The sequence below is a fragment of the Rhinatrema bivittatum genome, chromosome 13 (genome assembly GCF_901001135.1).
Source record: "Rhinatrema bivittatum chromosome 13, aRhiBiv1.1, whole genome shotgun sequence".
In the NCBI taxonomy this organism is placed as follows: Eukaryota; Metazoa; Chordata; class Amphibia; order Gymnophiona; family Rhinatrematidae; genus Rhinatrema; species Rhinatrema bivittatum.
In genome coordinates, this window is record NC_042627.1 from 31,486,393 (window position 1) to 31,505,451 (window position 19,059).

Here is a 19,059-nt window from a genome sequence, read left to right on the forward strand (position 1 = left end):
TATCACGCTGACAGACCAATGCAGAAAAGTGCGTGCAGTAAAAATGCACATTTGTGCCTGCACTTTAAGGTACATTTTCTGTGCACAAAACTTACTGCCGATGCAAGAAGGAGGTTTTCATGCAGGAAATGTTCTTAAATGGAAGTAATGCTTAGTGCCCTCGCATGGAAATTCCATACAAATGAGGGCATTAAGCAGTACTCCCCAAAGCCCATAGAGACAGCGTTTGGCCAGCGCACCCTTTTTTAGTGCTGGAAACTTAAGTTTCTAGCCCTACAAAAAAAAATGGAAAAAGTGAAAAAAAAAAAAAGTCAGGAACATGCCAGGTAAGTTACTGACTTATCCAGGTAAGCATCAGGTTTTCCGGTGGCAGCCAGTGTTGGTGTTGGCTTCACAGTGCACTTTGGCTGGCCTACAACCACCCACTATAGCCATCGGCGTGGTGAGTTAGTGTGCTTACTTAAGAGACAGAAGTAATTTGGCCATGGAGAGCCAATGTCCTACTTTCGCCAGCTTGTGGACTGCCGAGGTTCTGCGAGCAGATCCGATGGCTTCATTTCTGTGCTGGAAGGAGCTGTGAGAGTGGAATGATCTTGCACGGGGAAGGGGGTGATGGAGTTGGGCTGGGAAGGGACAAATTAGCCAGGGTATGTTGGGGGTAAAAACATCCGCCAATGGATTTCGCCACGTGTCAACTAGTTTTCTGTTTTGTGTAATTCTACAAACATTCTGTCATAAAAGAATATACCTCTATTTTTTTTTCTATGTCTTTTTTATTAAGTTGAAATGCATACATAGTTTAATGTGCGTATTGTATAAACAGTAACAGTAGCATAACAAACTATTTTAGAGAGGCATTGAATTACAGAAAAGAGTCATTAAGTGTTGCCAGCCCAATGTGAAAGCTGAACCTTCTCTGAGCCAGCTTCTTTTTCTACCCTTCCCCTCTTCCCCCTTCATTTAGCCCCCCCCCCCATTCCTCCCCTCCCACCCCGTCCTGCTGGTATGTTGCTGGTCTGTTTTGTAGGCTATGTTTATGACTATATTTAAACTGTATTTAGACTCTATGTAGACTGTATTGCGACTGTCTTTAAATTCCAGTTATTTATACTATGATCTGTTACAGTGTGATATTGCCTCTGCACGTGTACCCCCTCAAAGTACAACAGTACAGCAGTGAGCAAATGGTAACATAGTGGTAAACAGGAAGAAACAAGTAAAAAGATAGATATAGAGATAGGAGTACGCTCTATCATTTACATTAGACTGTGGGTAGTACCTCACTTCTTTGTAGCTTAGCAGTTAAGCCAAGAAAGTCCTAAACATTTGTTGAATCTTATCTCTGACGGGAAGAATACATCTTTTCAAAATGATTGAGCTGCCCAGATGGTTGTACGTAATGCAGATGCTTCCTCTATGGTTGCATAAGAAGGACCTCCAAGAAATCCATAAATGCCTTCGTCACTTTATATGGGGAGGAAGGAGGGCTAGGCTGGCATTTCATTGGTTAGGAGCACCCTCTCGAGAGGGAGGTTTGGCATGTCCAGATTTTAGGAAATATAATGTTACATGTCTAATGGGACATCTGAAAGACTGGTTCACAGGCACGACATACTGCTCACCACATACCCATCTACAGACTTGGTTCCAGGGCTATGAACTGGCTACTTTAATTCAGATACCACCCTCCTCAGTACCTAGCGAACTTAGGAATTACATGATTTTGGAATATACCTCTATTAATAAAAATAATTTTGAGTGTCCATTCTTGAACAGGCCGAAAAGTAAATGTAGCCAACAGGGTAGATTGTAATGCCGCTATCTCTTGTGACACCAGCAGTAAAGCTGTCGTATTCAGGCTGTTAGGTAAAATCTGAGCATTTTGTATACCTCCAGCTTTACCAGCTTGTCTATTTCAGAAGACATTTTCAAAACTTCCACCATATAGTTCTTTAACATACCTAATGGAGAAATCACAGATGATCTAGGGAAGTTGGTGAAATGGAAGATTTTTACTCATGATGGTGTTTTCCCGGGTATTCTTTATTGTACAAGGTCAGATTATCTTTAAGAGTAGGTGTGTTGCAAGCATGTAATGAGGAAACTTGCTCTTCTGTACCCTAAATTTGTATATTGTGACAGGCAATAAGATTGTCCTGATAAATCAGAACACAGTTTCAATAGAAATAATTTTATACAAGCTATCAGGCCTCTATACCAGCTATCAGGCCTCTATATCGCTCCATGGTGAGACCACACCTTGAATACTGTGTACAATTCTGGTCGCCGCATCTCAAAAAAGATATAGTTGTGATGGAGAAGGTACAGAGAAGGGCAACCAAAATGATAAAGGGGATGGAACAGCTCCTCTATGAGGAAAGGCTGAAGAGGTTAGGGCTGTTCAGCTTGGAGAAGAGATGGCTGAGGAGGGATATGATAGAGGTGTTTAAAATCATGAGAGGTCTTGAACGAGTAGATGTGACTCGGTTATTTACACTTTCGAATAATAGAAGGACTAGGGGGCATTCCATGAAGTTAGCAAGTAGCACATTTAAGACTAATCGGAGAAAATTCTTTTTCACTCAACGCACAATAAAGCTCTGGAATTTGTTGCCAGAGGATGTGGTTAGTGTAGCTGGATTCAAAAAAGGTTTGGATAAGTTCTTGGAGGAGAAGTCCATTAACGGCTATTAATCAAGTTTACTTAGGAAATAGCCACTGCTATTAATTGCATCAGTAGCATGGGATCTTCTTAGTGTTTGGATAATTGCCAGGTTCTTGTGGCCTGGTTTGGCCTCTGTTGGAAACAGGATGCTGGGCTTGATGGACCCTTGGTCTGACCCAGCATGGCAATTTCTTATGATACAGTACAGTGCGCTCCGGCGGAGCGCACTGTTAGCCCGTGTTTGGACACACGTTTTTGATGCGTTATTTTTACCTCTTATACAGTAAGGGGTAATAGTGCGTCGAAAACGCGTGGCCAACCCCCGAAACTAATAGCGCCCGCAACATGCAAATGCATGTTGATGGCCCTATTAGTTATTCCCGTGCGATACTGTTAGCGGGGGAATAACTGCTTTTCTGTACACCCTCCGACTTAATATCATAGCGATATTAAGATAGAGGCCCCAAAATTAAAAAAAAAAATCAAAAATTAAAAAAAAACTTTTTAAATCGGCGGGTGACCCGCGGGTCGGAAGATGGACGCTCAATTATGCTGGCATCCGTTTTCTGAACCTGTGGCTGTCAGCGGGTTTGAGAACAGACGCCGGTAAAATTTAGCATCGGCTGTCAATCCTGCTGACAGCCGCCACTCCTGTCAAAAAGGAGGCACTAGTGGCGCGCTAGTATCCCTAGCGCCTCCTTTTACCGCGGGCCCTCATTTGCATACTCGATCACGCGCATAGGAGAGTGGCCTGGGCGCGCGTTGGGAGAGCGGGCTCTCACCTCGGAGCGCCGGCTTTCCCGCAAATTTTACTGTATCCGCCCGTATGGTAGAAGCCTCTAGGTGGGTAATGGTCATCTGGATCTAATTATGGGGGATGATAATCAGGGTTACTGGAGCAAGATCCAGCTTGCTTTGCTTGAACCCAGGCACAAATACCTAAACATAGGGTGAGGGGTGGATACTTCATTTCCTTCAAGTGATGCCTAATGCAACAAGAACGTAAGCACATAAGAAAATGCCATACTGGATCAGACCAAGGGTCCATCAAGCCCAGCATCCTGTTTCCAACAGTGGCCAATCCAGGCCATAAGAACCTGGCAAGTACCCAAAAACTAAGTCTATTTCATGTAACCATTACTAATGGCAGTGGCTATTCTCTAAGTGAACTTAATAGCAGGTAATGGACTTCTCCTCCAAGAACTTATCCAATCCTATTTTAAACACAGCTATACTAACTGCACTAACCACATTCTCTGGCAACAAATTCCAGAGTTTAATTGTGCGTTGAGTAAAAAAGAACTTTCTCCGATTAGTTTTAAATGTGCCCCATGCTAACTTCATGGAGTGCCCCCTAGTCTTTCTACTATCCGAAAGAGTAAATAACCGATTCACATCTACCCGTTCTAGACCTCTCATGATTTTAAACACCTCTATCATATCCCCCCTCAGTCGTCTCTTCTCCAAGCTGAAAAGTCCTAACCTCTTTAGTCTTTCCTCATAGGGGAGTTGTTCCATTCCCCTTATCATTTTGGTAGCCCTTCTCTGTAACTTCTCCATCGCAATTATATCTTTTTTGAGATGCGGCGACCAGAATTGTACACAGTATTAAAGGTGCGGTCTCACCATGGAGCGATACAGAGGCATTATGACATTTTCCGCTTTATTCACCATTCCTTTTCTAATAATTTCCAACATTCTGTTCGCTTTTTTGACTGCCGCAGCACACTGCACCGACGATTTAAATGTGTTATCCACTATGACACCTAGATCTCTTTCTTGGGTTGTAGCACCTAATATGGAACCCAACATTGTATAATTATAGCATGGGTTATTTTTCCCTATATGCATCACCTTGCACTTATCCACATTAAATTTCATCTGCCATTTTGATGCCCAATTTTCCAGTCTCACAAGGTCTTCCTGCAATTTATCACAATCTGCTTGTGATTTAACTACTCTGAACAATTTTGTGTCATCTGCAAATTTGATTATTTCACTCGTCGTATTTCTTTCCAGATCATTTATAAATATATTGAACAGTAAGGGTCCCAGTACAGATCCCTGAGGCACTCCACTATCCACTCCCTTCCACTGAGAAAATTGCCCATTTAATCCTACTCTCTGTTTTCTGTCTTTTAGCCAGTTTGCAATCCACGAAAGGACATCGCCACCTATCCCATGACTTTTTACTTTTCCTAGAAGCCTCTCATGAGGAACTTTGTCAAACGCCTTCTGAAAATCCAAGTATACTATATCTACCGGTTCACCTTTATCCACATGTTTATTAACTCCTTCAAAAAAGTGAAGCAGATTTGTGAGGCAAGACTTGCCCTGGGTAAAGCCATGCTGACTTTGTTCCATTAAACCATGCCTTTCTATATGTTCTGTGATTTTGATGTTTAGAACACTTTCCACTATTTTTCCTGGCACTGAAGTCAGGCTAACCGGTCTGTAGTTTCCCGGATCGCCCCTGGAGCCCTTTTTAAATATTGGCGTTACATTTGCTATCCTCCAGTCTTCAGGTGCAATGGATGATTTTAATGATAAGTTACAAATTTTTACTAATAGGTCTGAAATTTCATTTTTTAGTTCCTTCAGAACTCTGGGGTGTATACCATCCGGTCCAGGTGATTTACTACTCTTCAGTTTGTCAATCAGGCCTACCACATCTTCTAGGTTCACCGTGATTTGATTCAGTCCATCTGAATCATTACTCATGAAAACCTTCTCCATTACGGGTACCTCCCCAACATCCTCTTCAGTAAACACTGAAGCAAAGAAATCATTTAATCTTTTCGCGATGGCCTTATCTTCTCTAAGTGCCCCTTTATTAACCCCTCGATCATCTAACGGTCCAACTGACTCCCTCACAGGCTTTCTGCTTCGGATATATTTAAAAAAGTTTTTACTGTGAGTTTTTGCCTCTACAGCCAACTTCTTTTCAAATTCTCTCTTAGCCTGTCTTATCAATGTCTTACATTTAACTTGCCAATGTTTATGCTTTATCCTATTTTCTTCTGTTGGATCCTTCTTCCAATTTTTGAATGAAGATCTTTTGGCTAAAATAGCTTCTTTCACCTCCCCTTTTAACCATGCCGGTAATCGTTTTGCCTTCTTTCCACCTTTCTTAATGTGTGGAATACATCTGGACTGTGCTTCTAGAATGGTATTTTTTAACAATGACCACGCCTCTTTGACATTTTTCACTTTTGTAGCTGCTCCTTTCAGTTTTTTTCTAACAATTTTTCTCATTTTATCAAAGTTTCCCTTTTGAAAGTTTAGCATGAGTGCCTTGGATTTTGCACACTGTTCCTTTTCCAGTCATTAAATCAAATTTGATCATATTATGATCACTATTGCCAAGCGGCCCCACCACCGTTACCTCTCTCACCAAGTCCTGTGCTCCACTGAGAATTAGATCTAAAATTGCTCCCTCTCTCGTCGGTTCCTGAACCAATTGCTCCATAAAGCTATCATTTATTCCAACCAGGAACGTTATCTCTCTAGCGTGACCCGATGATACATTTACCCAGTCTATATTGGGGTAATTGAAGTCTCCCATTATTACTGCACTACCAATTTGGTTAGCTTCCCTAATTTCTCTTAGCATTTCACTGTCCATCTCACCATCTTGACCAGGTGGACGGTAGAATACCCCTATCACTGTAGTATTCCCTGACACACAAGGGATTTCTACCCATAAAGATTCAGTTTTGTATTTAGTCTCATGCAGGATGTTTATCCTGTTGGACTCTATGCCATCTCGGACATAAAGCGCCACACCTCCTCCCGAGTGCTCCTATCTGTCATTGTGATATAATTTGTACCCCGGTATAGCACTGTCCCATTGGTTATCCTCTTTCCACCATGTCTCTGAGATGCCAGTTAAGTCTATGTCATCATTTACTGCTATACATTCTAATTCTCCCATCTTACTTCTTAGACTTCTGGCATTAGCATACAAACATTTCAAAGTTTGTTTTTTGTTTGTATTTTTATTCTGCTTTTTAATTGATAGGGATAAGTTAGAATTTTTTAGCTCAGGTGAGTTTTTAGTTACAGGCACTTGGACTACTTTTCTAATTATTGGAACCTCACTGTCAGGATGCCCTAATTCTAATGCATCATTAGTATCCTTTAAAGATACCTCTCTCCGAACCATGCGCTGCTGAGCTACTGTCGGCTTTCCCCTTTGTTCTAGTTTAAAAGCTGCTCTATCTCCTTTTTAAAGGTTAGCGCCAGCAGTCTGGTTCCACCCTGGTTAAGGTGGAGCCCATCCCTTCGGAAGAGACTCCCCCTTCCCCAAAAGGTTCCCCAGTTCCTAACAAAACTGAATCCCTCTTCCTTGCACCATCGTCTCATCCACGCATTGAGACTCCGGAGCTCTGCCTGCCTCTGGTGACCTGCGCGTGGCACAGGGAGCATTTCAGAGAATGCTACCCTGGAGGTTCTGGATTTAATCTTTCTACCTAAGAGCCTAAATTTGGCTTCCAGAACCTCCCTCCCACATTTTCCTATGTCGTTGGTGCCCACGTGTACCACGACAGCCGGCTCCTCCCCAGCACTGTCTAAAATCCTATTTAGGTGACGCGTGAGGTCCGCCACCTTCGCACCAGGTAGGCATGTTACCAGGCGATCCTCACGCCCACCAGCCACCCAGCTATCTACATTCCTAATAATCGAATCACCAACTATGACGGCCGACCTAACCCTTCCCTCCTGGGCAGTAGGCCTTGGGGAGATATCCTCAGTGCAAAAGGACAATGCATCACCTAGAGAGCAGGTCCTTGCTACAGGATCCTTTCCTGCTACACCTGGTTGGTGCTCTCCCATTATGAGACCTTCTTCCTCCAAGGCAGCACCAGGGCTGCCAGTCTGAAGTTGGGACTTGACTACTATGTCCCTGAAGGTCTCATCTTCAGACTTCCATGCCACGAGAATCTACTAGTAACTCTCCGGCCCCCTACCAAACACTGGCACTCTAATTTCCAGTGTCTCGGAGAAAATCTTCCCTCTGGGAAAAACTTGATGCTGTAGGGATGCCAAATGGATATGCCTTCAGGTGCAGTAGAGGCTGCAATCGGAAGCTGCCTGTGATGTTAGGGGATTCAGTAGCTGCCTGGGAGCAACATCTGTAATCTGCTTCATATAGCAGTCTGTAGACCCTGACATATAGGCTGCAGAGTCTGAGCGGTAATTCTTGAGCTTATCTTACATTTCATCGTATCAGCAAAATGAACGAATAGAGGAAAAAGTCAAAGGAGAAAAACAGGGTGACAGCCAAGAGAGCTCCAACACTGAGCAGCAGGGTAGCAGCAATCATGTTGAATCTACTCTTGTTCTAACGTTTACATTAAGTTGGGTCTTGATCTAGAAATGTTCTTTCTGCCAACAAAGAGCATGATGATAAAATAAATCTAGGACTGAATGACAGCTAAAAAGAGTATGTTTTTATGACTCTGTTTACATAGCCCTGGGGTGGGGAGGATGAGGGAAAGGGGGGGGGGGGTGCCTCTGTTACTCTGGGGGGAAGGAATAATGGGATATGTGTGTGGGGGATGTTGGGGGGGGGGGGATGGTGGTGGGAGTTGGTTGAAAGTGGCATGGAACTGAGTGAGGGGGGTGAGGTACGTATGAGTTGTAGAAAGGTTAAAGAATCAGTAAGAGAGAGTACAGTTGTCTGGGTGAACAATTCTGCTTCACTTGTTTTTAATCTCTCACTCTTTCTGCTTGTACTTGACCATATTTTGTAAAAGAAGCAAGTTTTTTTGTTTTTTTTTGTTTTACTACTTTATGGCAGACCACATCCTCAGCTTGATGGAAAATATTTTCCCACTAGTTACAAGTATTTATGGAACAATTGCACCCCACCCACATGTTATTAACACCCATTCATTTTTAAAACAGTATTACCAGCAGGTTTGGTAATTAGAAATAAACCCTGACCAAGACGGGCCTCCGTGCTCTTTCATTTCACGGGATGGGAGAAGGGTGGAGATGTTCTTGGGTGGGAATGGGATATTAGGAATGAGGGGAGAGTGGCAGGAATGAAAATTAGTCTTTTAGTTTAGGGTGAGACGAAGTTCACACATTCCAATCTAAGGAAAACTGAAATGATCAGCAAGATGGAGGTAATACACCCAGTCCCTCAAGAAAACATTATCCTTTCTAATGCAGATAGTACTGTACTGTTTAATTAGCAGTACTATGCTAGCAAAACTTAAGTTTTGGAAAGATACAGGTGGTAGCGGAAAGAGATTTATTTATTTATTTATTTATTTTTATTGGTAAGGGAGTGTCTATTTCAGTGATTATTTTTCCGTCACATTTGCTGTTTATCAAAAACAGTTAAGGGCTAATTGAAGTGAACAATTTGGTCTTTTCTGTAATGTACAGTTATGATAAATGGCTATGAGAATTGTTTAAATTGATCTGCATGTGCAGAACTATACTACCACAATAAATACTTCTGCAATTTTAGGCATTCTTCACAAATAGGTGTAAGAATGTTTTATGTACCTTATGATAGTGTCTCTTTGTCTTTGTTTTTTGTAACTCTTTATTTCAAAGACCAAATGCAGTCAGAACAAGTGTTACATCTAAGCAGAAACAGAAACAAAAGGAAAATAATAATAGCAAACAAGAGGCAGAAAACAAATATCAAGAACAGGCATGGATGAAAGCAGATTTGTATTCGGATCCGTAACAGCAGATTCCAAATTCTCTAAATAGCATTGCCATATACCCCATCTCCCTGTTTCCCCATGCATCCTACTGACATAATATGCTTTGAATCTTTCCCATATAGCATCAAATATATAATTCTCTCCTCTAAGTAAGTACATTAGCTTCTCTATTTGTGAGGCTTCAATAGCTGCTTCCACTAGTACTCCCAGGGGGACTACTGATTTTCCAGGATGTAGCAATTGAAAATCTGATGCCAATAACATTTGCAATTTAAACTTTTGTGCTTTTAAAGGATCATCTGCATCACTCCACCAACCCAGCAAACCCGATTCAGGGGATGTTTTCTGTGTCCCTTTTCATCTGCAAATGAGCAATTTATGCACTCAAAATTCCTGGCAATAGAAAGGTCATGTGGGAAAATGTCTGAGCATATGCAGGTGAAAAAAAGGCAGATAGCGAACAGCAGGAGGAGCAGATCAGTGTGACTGGCAGGGATCCCCAGGCCCTACCAGCTAAAGAGCCAGTGAATGAAGCAACACAGCTGACATGGAATCCCCCCCCCCTCCCCAGGCCTTGCCAACCACATGAAGATAAATCACTAGTGAACAGAGCGGCATGGTTAGTGTGAATCCTTGGGCTCTGCCCAAGTAAAGAGGAGCCATTGAGGGGGGGTGGACTTGAGTGGTGGTGGTGGGGGGAGAGGTTGGCAGAAGATAGATGAGTGAGTGGTTGGTACTGAAAATGATGAACTCTTGGAAATTTTATGCACTTGATGAATGCACCTTTCCAATCTTGCTTTGTTTGTGTCTTCAAGCACTTTCTTAGAATTAAGAATTTCTAGTACTATTCTTTTGTTTTTATAAACGTAAAAAAAAGGACTTACTTTTATGTGGGTCCCAGTCTCTATGATTTGGCTTGCAAAGATGTAAAATTACTTAATGTTTAGGAAATATTTCAAGGCCTGTTTATTTACCACCTTCTAATAAATGACCGTTTTGATTATATGAAACTAATATGCCAAGTTATCATCAGAATTTATTTTTTATTTTCTGAGATGAACTTAATTTTAATAGTTGTACACGTGTTCAGGGTACATGCATTGAGCTAGAGGTAATTATGTTTAAAGATAGAGGGGTATGAAGGTAGCTGACTTATCTTGAATTTTTGGTAGTGTATTATGGTATATAGTGATTACAGTGGTTTTATTCACTATTGCAGATACATTTATTTATCATTCGCCTATAACAAGAATATGCTAGGTGAATAACAAAAATAAATAAAACAGAATCGTGCCATCTGCCCCCCTCCCGAGTCTGGACTATTTTCTTGTCAAGGCAACTAGGCTAGGAGGCGCTGATGAAGCTGGTAACCAGTGTAGATTCTGAAGCATCTGTGACACAGACTCCCTTCTTGAACAACCTGACCACCCTCGCGTCCAACCCCCCAGAAACTAATAGCGCCCGCAACATGCAAATGCATGTTGATGGCCCTATTATTTATTCCCGCGCGATACCGAAAGTAAAATGTGTTGCCAAGCCGTACATTTTACTTTCAGAAATTAACGCGTGCCCAAAGGCTGGCGTTAATTTCGGCCGGCACTGGGGAAGTGTACAGAAAAGCAGAAAAAACTGCTTTTCTGTACACCCTCCGACTTAATATCATAGCAATATTAAGTCGGAGGCCCCAAAAGTAAAAAATAAAAAATCAGCCCGCAGGTCGGAAGACGAACGCTCAATTATGCCGGAGTCCGTTTTCCGAACCCATGGCTGTCAGCAGGTTTGAGAACAGACGCCGGAAAAATTGAGCTTCGGCTGTCAAACCCGCTGACAGCTGCAGCTCCTGTCAAAAAGGAGGCACTAGGGACGCCTCCTTTTACCGTGGGCCCTAATTTGCACAGGCCACCCTCCTGAATCGTGCACCCAGGAGAGTGGCCTGTGCGCTCGCCAGCTCTCCCGCACATTTTTCTGTATCGGCCTGTATGGGAGGCCCACATAGAGACACTTAGAATAGTCCAGATGACATGTAACTATTTTATGAATAACCATCTTAAAAGCTTGATTGTTCAACTAAGGATGCAGTCTCCTTACCAACTTTAACATGCAAAATGCTGTATGGACTGTATAGGATAATTCCACACATACTGAGCATTAAACCTCGAACAATATTACAGAAAACAACTATATGAGGTCAAGCTATACTCTGGAAAAACACCAAATAAGAAATGGTATAGTTTTAAATGTGCTTGACAAAAACTTTTAATCCACAGGGTAAGGAAAAGATATGATGCAAAATTTAGATGCTTGTTTTTATGGTACTGGTTGAAGCCCATTGTGGGCAAGAGCCTGTGGATTAAAAGTTTTTGTCAAGTTTTTGTCAATCTGATTCATTTTAGTGTTTTTCCAAAGTATAGGTTCATCTCGTATATTTATTTTTTGGATAGTATGGGAAGCATGATGCTCTAGCATAAATCTAGAATCTAAAAACTCCTAAATCTCTTACAAATTCCACTGCTTCCACTATCATCGAATGCCCTTCATTATTACTGGTAATCTCTCAGGTATCACCCCGCCCACTTTAAGTAGCTTTGTTTTGTTTTGTTTTTTTAATTCAATATTAATTTGCATTGCACAAACCAATTCAGAATCCTAACCATAGCAGAATTCAAATCCAAGACTGTAACCTATCCTTCCCCAAAGGCACTACAATTTGCCTATTATCTGTATATAAATTCCCCTTGTGACAGGATATATACAGAGATCATGGAACACCTTAAGAACAGGGCTTAGCTATCTGCACCTAGTCCACCTTAAGACAGGGAATTCTGGGTACAGGCTGACTCCTCTGGTCCGGGGATATAATGTAGGTTGAGAGGCGAGCAAAAGTAGGCCCCAGGATTCCAGGGGCATGTGAGCAAGAAGAGAGAGGCATTCCTTTGAGAATAACTGACCTGTTTGATATGTAGTGTAGGAGAAGACAACTGCTTACATAGCTGGCCTGAATTTGTGTGGTGTGAAATGTGAATGGTGATAGTTTTGTTGCACTGTAAAAGCACTTAAAAGGAAAAAAAAGTCTTGACCACTCATCTCTGTTCCACATACGGCGTCAGCTTGGGGATTTTCTGTACTAATCAAGGCATAGCCAGAAATCCAAGCCTCAGAACAGAAAGTTTGTTTGGAAGTCTGTTTGCTCTAAACGGTTGCACAGAGCAGAAACAGGTGAGCTATATAGTAGCACCAAGTAGTGCAAGTCAGAACAAAGAAGAGAGAATTTTATTTTTTAACTCTTATGGACCATATAAGTATATGGAAAAAATACACACACACAAGTAAACTGTGAGAAGTTTTCCTGGGGCTTGGCTATAGAAAGAGCCCAGGAGTCAAATATATAACAGATGAAGGGAGCTAACCCAGCTTGAAGCAGTTAGAACAGTGAGTGAGTTAGAGCTGGACAAGCAGGAATTTATTTTGTCTGAGATAGGAAAGAAAGGTTTTATTTTTCTTTCCCGTCCTTACGGTGAAGAAATAAAGTAGAAAAATTGGCCTGGTGGCAGAACAACAATGTCTCCTAGAGAATTTGAGCACCGTACAAGCAACTTTGATTGCCCTGCAGGAAGGCATAGCCAAGCAATATTAATCAATTACAGAAGCTTTTCAAGCTATTGCCGAATGGTGTACCATGACAGCTCCCATAATACCAAAGTTAGGAGTGGGAGAAAATCCAGAAGCTTTTCTAGTGAACTTTTAAGCAGACCGCTAGACTTGCCAGGTGTCCCGATGCTGACTGTGCCATATATCTGGGAAACCTGTTGACCATCCCTAGTCAAGCTGTGTATCAATCTGTCAACCTGGGACAGGTGAGCTAGTTATCCAAACATCAAGGCGCCTATACTCGAAAGAGCCGATTGTAATCCGGGGTCATATTGGTTTTGTTGCACTGTTAAATAAAGCACTTAAAAGAAATAAAAGCCTTGGAGGGTTGATGACATCACCAACCTAGATGGCCACCTGAAACTGCTCTCCCACCTCCAGATAGCCTTCCATTCGACATATCTCAGCACACAGTGGAGCTTTTGCACCCCCAGCCGGATCGAAGTGAAGTTAAGAGAGCAAGCATGGTTGCTAAGAGCAACACTGTGGATATGAAGCAGTTTTCTTTTTCAAAGGTAAAGCCCGGATCTCCAGATCCGGGGCGTACAAGGATAGCTGACCCGACGCAAGGGGAGAGCTCTGCAAATACACTGCACTCGCAAGCGGAGACCAACTTACCTATGCATGCCGAATTTCGCAAATGGTTTTGTGATCTTCGCAAAGACATCAAAAATAATAAATCTGATATGATCGCAATGATGTCCGAACCGGGAAGAGTTGTTAAGATATTGGTCACCATACGGATGAGCATGGAACAGGCCTGGACTCTCACACGCTTCAGCTTGATGATCTACAAAACAAATTCTCAGCCTTGCGAGACGAAAATACAGCCCTTGCTGAAAAACTTGAAGTTGAGAAGAACTGGTCCAAGCGATGTAACCTCCGATTTCAGGGTATTGAGGTGCGACCAGAGTAATAATGACTGTAAGGCCACGATTTTGCAATTTAGTACCTTTCTACAAAATTCTGAGGATGTCTCAGACCATCCTCACCTCTCTGATATATCCATTGAGAGGGCTTATCATGCCTTGGGCCGGCGAGCTGAGGGATATAATTGTTTGAGCCACCCGAGGGATATAATTGTTTGCTTTCATTCTTTTGTAGTCAAGGATCAACTCTTTAGTACTGGGAAGAAAAAGAAATCTTGGTCCTAGAGCTCAAATCAATCTCCAACAACTAGAACTAACCTTGAGATACATGCGGTGTAATCTCTCTGGAGTCGGGTACCATCTGAACAATAATTTATAAGAGTTTTCAAAAATATCCACTGAGATGGTGTTACCACGTGACGCGCAGTGGCGCGGAGAGCCTCAGCTTCCATGCCCGTTCGCCGACATCTTCCGGCAGCAACACGATCCGACGCGATCCAAAACAAGCTCCGCCCACCACGGCACGTCTATCTTCAACCCAGAAGTTCCCGCGATTGCACGGGAAATTCAATTATTTAAAGAACTGAGCCCAGCACAATCTCGCCTCAGCTACAGGCTTGCTTGTGCTGGTGCTCGTGTGGGATTTTGCGATTTACCTTTGTTCCGACCTTGGAGTGTTTTCCTGGACTTCACTGTTTGCTGCCTGCCCTGATACTGGATTGGACCTGGACTTCTCTGTTTGCTGCCTGCCCTGATACTGGATTGGACCTGGACTTCTCTGGTTTGCTGCCTGCTGTTCGGGAACTGGAGGGATGCCTCTCGCTGCACTACCACCTTGGTCTATCATTCCCTGAAGGTAAGACCATGGTCTACTGTGGATTCACATTCAAAATCATAACAGATAGCTGAGGCCATGGATCCTGTAGACCTTTCAGCCCTACAAGCCATTCCTGGGTTAGTGACGCGTATTCAGCAACAACAAGGAGCCTTAGATCAAGTTACGGGGGTATTGGAAAGATTGGTGGCTCGAATGGATGCTCTATCGGCGGCTGCTTCAGCAAACCCAGTTCCCTGAGTGCCTGCTCCTCCTATACGATTGCAATCCCCACCACGTTTTAATGGAGATCCTCAACAATGTCATGGCTTCCTAAATCAATGCCAGATGCACTTTTCTGTCCAAGCAGCGTCATTTCCTACATATAGAACCAAGGTCACGTTTATTTTATCCCTGTTGGAGGGACCAGCATTAGCTTGGGCTTCTCCATTTTGGGAGAGAGAGGATCCTTTAATGGACAATTTAGAATGATTCCTGAAGGATTTCCACATGATTTTTGATGAGCCAGGTCGCACAACTTCGGCAGCCTCTGACCTACTACAAATCATGCAAGGGTCTCGATCAGTAGGGGAATATGCCGTTCAATTCCGAACCTTAGCAGCCGAATTACGCTGGGGTAATGACAGCCTTACCGCCATCTTCGACAAGGTCTTTCTGAAGCCATTAAGGACGAACTTGCGGGCCGAGAAATTCCAGAATCCTTAGAGGACTTAATCCGCCTGGCCATTCGACTTGATCTCCGATTTCAAGAAAGATCTCGGGAACGGGCCATCGCCAGACGACCCATTTGACTGGCACCCTCCTTTCAGAGACCCTTCATGACTCCCAAAACTCCAGACTCCCAAGTATTCAGTGAGGAACCCATGCAGGTCGACCGGTGTCATTTAACTTCAGAGGAACGTCGGTGAAGAAGAATAAATAATCTTTGTCTATTGTGCCGGCACTGGACATTTTATCAATAAATGCCCTAACAAGTCTGGAAACTCCCGGACCTAGGACTGGTAGGAGAGGCTTCCCTGGGTCATGCCATTTCCTCTCCACAAATATTAATTCCAGTCTCTATAGATCTCCATGGTGACACATTTCCTCTGCAAGCCTTCTTGGACTCAGGAGCAGCCGGTAATTTCATCGAAGAAGAAATAGTCTGCCGATATCAAATTCCCACTGAGTCATTAGCGGTTCCACTCATGGTGTCATCCGTCTCTGGGCAACCGCTGACAAAGAAAATTTTTCAAATCACCAAACCAATTACTTTCAACACCGGAATTCTACATCAAGAGACTATTCAGCTATATGTTCTTCCCTCTTCAGTCAATCAAGTGATCCTTGGATTACCATGGCTAAGACTCCACCAACCTCAAATCGATTGGGGTACCTTACAACTGACTAGATGGAGCACGCATTGTCATCGGAATTGCCTAAAACAGATCCGTCCTGTTATGCACACTGTCTCTTGTCTACTAACCACACCATCCTCATTACCCCAAGTATACGCAGAATTCAGGGATGTTTTCAGCAAAAAACAGGCAGAAGTTCTGCCACCTCACCGCACCTATGACTGTGGGATAGATTTATTACCAGACAAAGAACCTCCCAGGGGTAGGGTGTATGCCCTATCAGAACCCGAATCCGAAGCCATGAAACTGTATATTCAGGAAAACCTGGACAGGGGCTTCATCAGACACTCCTGTTCCCCGGCTGGTGTTGGATTCTTTTTTGTGAAAAAGAAGGATGGATCTTTACGACCTTGTATTGATTACAGAGGACTCAGTAGCATCACCAAGAAGAATCGATACCCTATCCCACTTATCTCAGAACTCTTTGATCATTTAAAAGGAGCACAGATATTTACCAAGCTTGATCTTCGGGGAGCATACAACTTAATCAAAATACGGGAAGGAGACGAATGGAAGACCGCGTTTAATACGCGAGACGGTCACTATGAATATTTGGTTATGCCATTCGGACTATGTAATGCTCCGGCAATCTTTCAAAATATGATAAATGACATTTTCAGGGACCTCCTTTACTCCCATGTCATCGTATATCTTGAGGATATATTAATTTTTTCCAAGAATGAGTTGCAACACCAAAATCACGTTAAACAGGTTCTCCAACGTCTTCGGGAGAACAGACTATATGCAAAATTGGAGAAATGTCTCTTCCATCAGCAACAGTTACCCTTTTAAGGCTATATTGTATCTCGAACAGGTCTTCACATGGACCCTGAGAAACTCAAAGCAATTCTGGAGTGGCCCCAACCGGTAGGGCTCAAGGCTTTGCAACGATTTTTGGGATTTTCTAATTATTATCGCCAATTTATTTCCGGATATTCTACCTTAGTAGCACCATTAACTGCCCTAACCAAGCGAGGAGCTCCAAATCGGGTTTGGCCTCCTGAGGCCATTCAAGCTTTTCAATCTCTGAAAAAAGAATTTGTTAAAGACCCTTGTTTACAACGTCCTGACCCAGAGAAACCATTCATTCTGGAGGTCGATGCGTCCACCTTAGGTGTTGGGGCGGTTCTCTTACAACCCTGTGAGTCCGGAGGGTTGTGCACTTGTGCATATTTTTCTAAAAAATTCTCCCCTGCAGAAAAGAACTATACTATCAGGGAACGAGAATTATTGGCCATCAAGAAGGCACTCAAGAAATGGCAACATCTTCTGGAGGGGGCCAAATTTTCTATTACCATTTATACGGATCACAAGAATCTGGCTTATTCGTCTCATGCTCAGCGCCTCAATCCACGCTAAGCTCGCTGGGCACTGTTCTTCAGTAGATTCGACTTCAAGCTACATTTTTGGCCTTCTGAAAAGAACATACGTGCCGATGCATTATCTAGGAGTTTTCTTCTGGAGGACACTCCTGAAGCGCCCCGACATATTATCGACCCAGCTCACATAATATTGGCAGCCACCTTCCCTATTCCTGTGGGCAAAACAGTAGTACCCAAACCAAGACTACGAGTATTACGTTGGGCCCATGATTCAGTCTTTTCCGGACACCCTGGCAGACTCTGAACTATGAAGCTTGTGTCCCGTCACTATTGGTGGCCACAGTGGGCAACTGACGTCCGACGATATGTTGAATCGCGTCCCATTTGTGCTGCCCAAAAGACACCTAGACAATGACCCAGTGGACTGTTACAACCTCTTCCAGTTCCAGATCAACCATGGAAACACATCGCAACCGATTTTATTACAGATATTCCTCCCTCTGAGGGTAATTCCGTTATTTGGGTCATCATTGATCGCTTTTCCCATATGGCACACTTCACCCCTCTGCCTGGTTTGCCATCTGCACCAGAATTGGGTCGATTGTTTCTTTAACACATCTTTCGAATCCATGGTCTGCCCTCCAGTATTGTATCTGACAGGGGAGTACAGTTTACGGCACGATATTGGAGAGAGCTCTGCAAGAAGTTTGATAGATCTAAACTTTTCCTTTGCCTATCACCCACAATCCAATGGGCTAACTGATCTGGTCAGCCCACTTGTTTTGAAAAGACTCCTTTGTTGATGCATTAGTTCTTTAGCTCATGCTTTACTCATGTTGTCGCCCATTAACACTGTTCTCTGTTACCTGTATATCCCAATTTAGACTACCCTCTTTTTAGCTATTCCCTATATTTATTCACGTTATTTTGACGAATTACTGTTGTTTATGTATTATTTATGTTCTTATGTTCAGAAACTATATGTATTATTTATGTTCTTATGTTCAGAAACTCTGTTTAATGTAACGCCTTAACCGCGACAATTTTGTTCTATGGAAACCGACCTGATTTGATACTTGTATTGAGAATGTCGGTATATAAAAATCCTAAATAATAAATAAATAACTGAACGGACTAATCAAACACTTAAGACATTTTTACGATGTTATGTCAACCAACGCCAGGACGATTGGACATCTTTATTTCCCTGGGCAGAAATGTGCCATAATAATCATGATACTCAAGCCTCGGGTTCCTCACCTTTCTTCCTGGTCTTTGGGAGACAGCCACGAATCCCACTTCCCTTTCCTACCTCTTCTGTCTGTCCAGCAGTAGACCGAGTGGCTCACTCCATGACTACCTTATGGGAGAAGACTCAAGTTCTATTACAACAAGCATCCAACAAAATGAAGGTTCAAGCTGATAAGAGGAGAAGAAGGGAACCCCCACTTAAATCTGGAGATTTGGTGTGGCTTAGCACACAGAACATCAAATTACGCACTCCCTCCATAAAATTTGCACCTCGATTTATTGGACCCTTTCCGATCGAAAAACAAATAACTAGGGTGTCCTTTAAACTTCGGCTACCCCCTACCTTGCACATTCCTGATGTGTTTCACATCTCCTTACTGAAG

The 19,059-nt window shown here is 42.9% G+C and overlaps 1 protein-coding gene across 6 annotated transcripts in view; it reads left to right on the plus strand.

Moving 5' to 3' along the window:
* Positions 1 to 19,059, plus strand: part of ICE2 (interactor of little elongation complex ELL subunit 2) — a 158,966-nt gene that overhangs the window by 87,950 nt on the left and 51,957 nt on the right. The gene's annotated exons all lie outside the window — the stretch shown is intronic.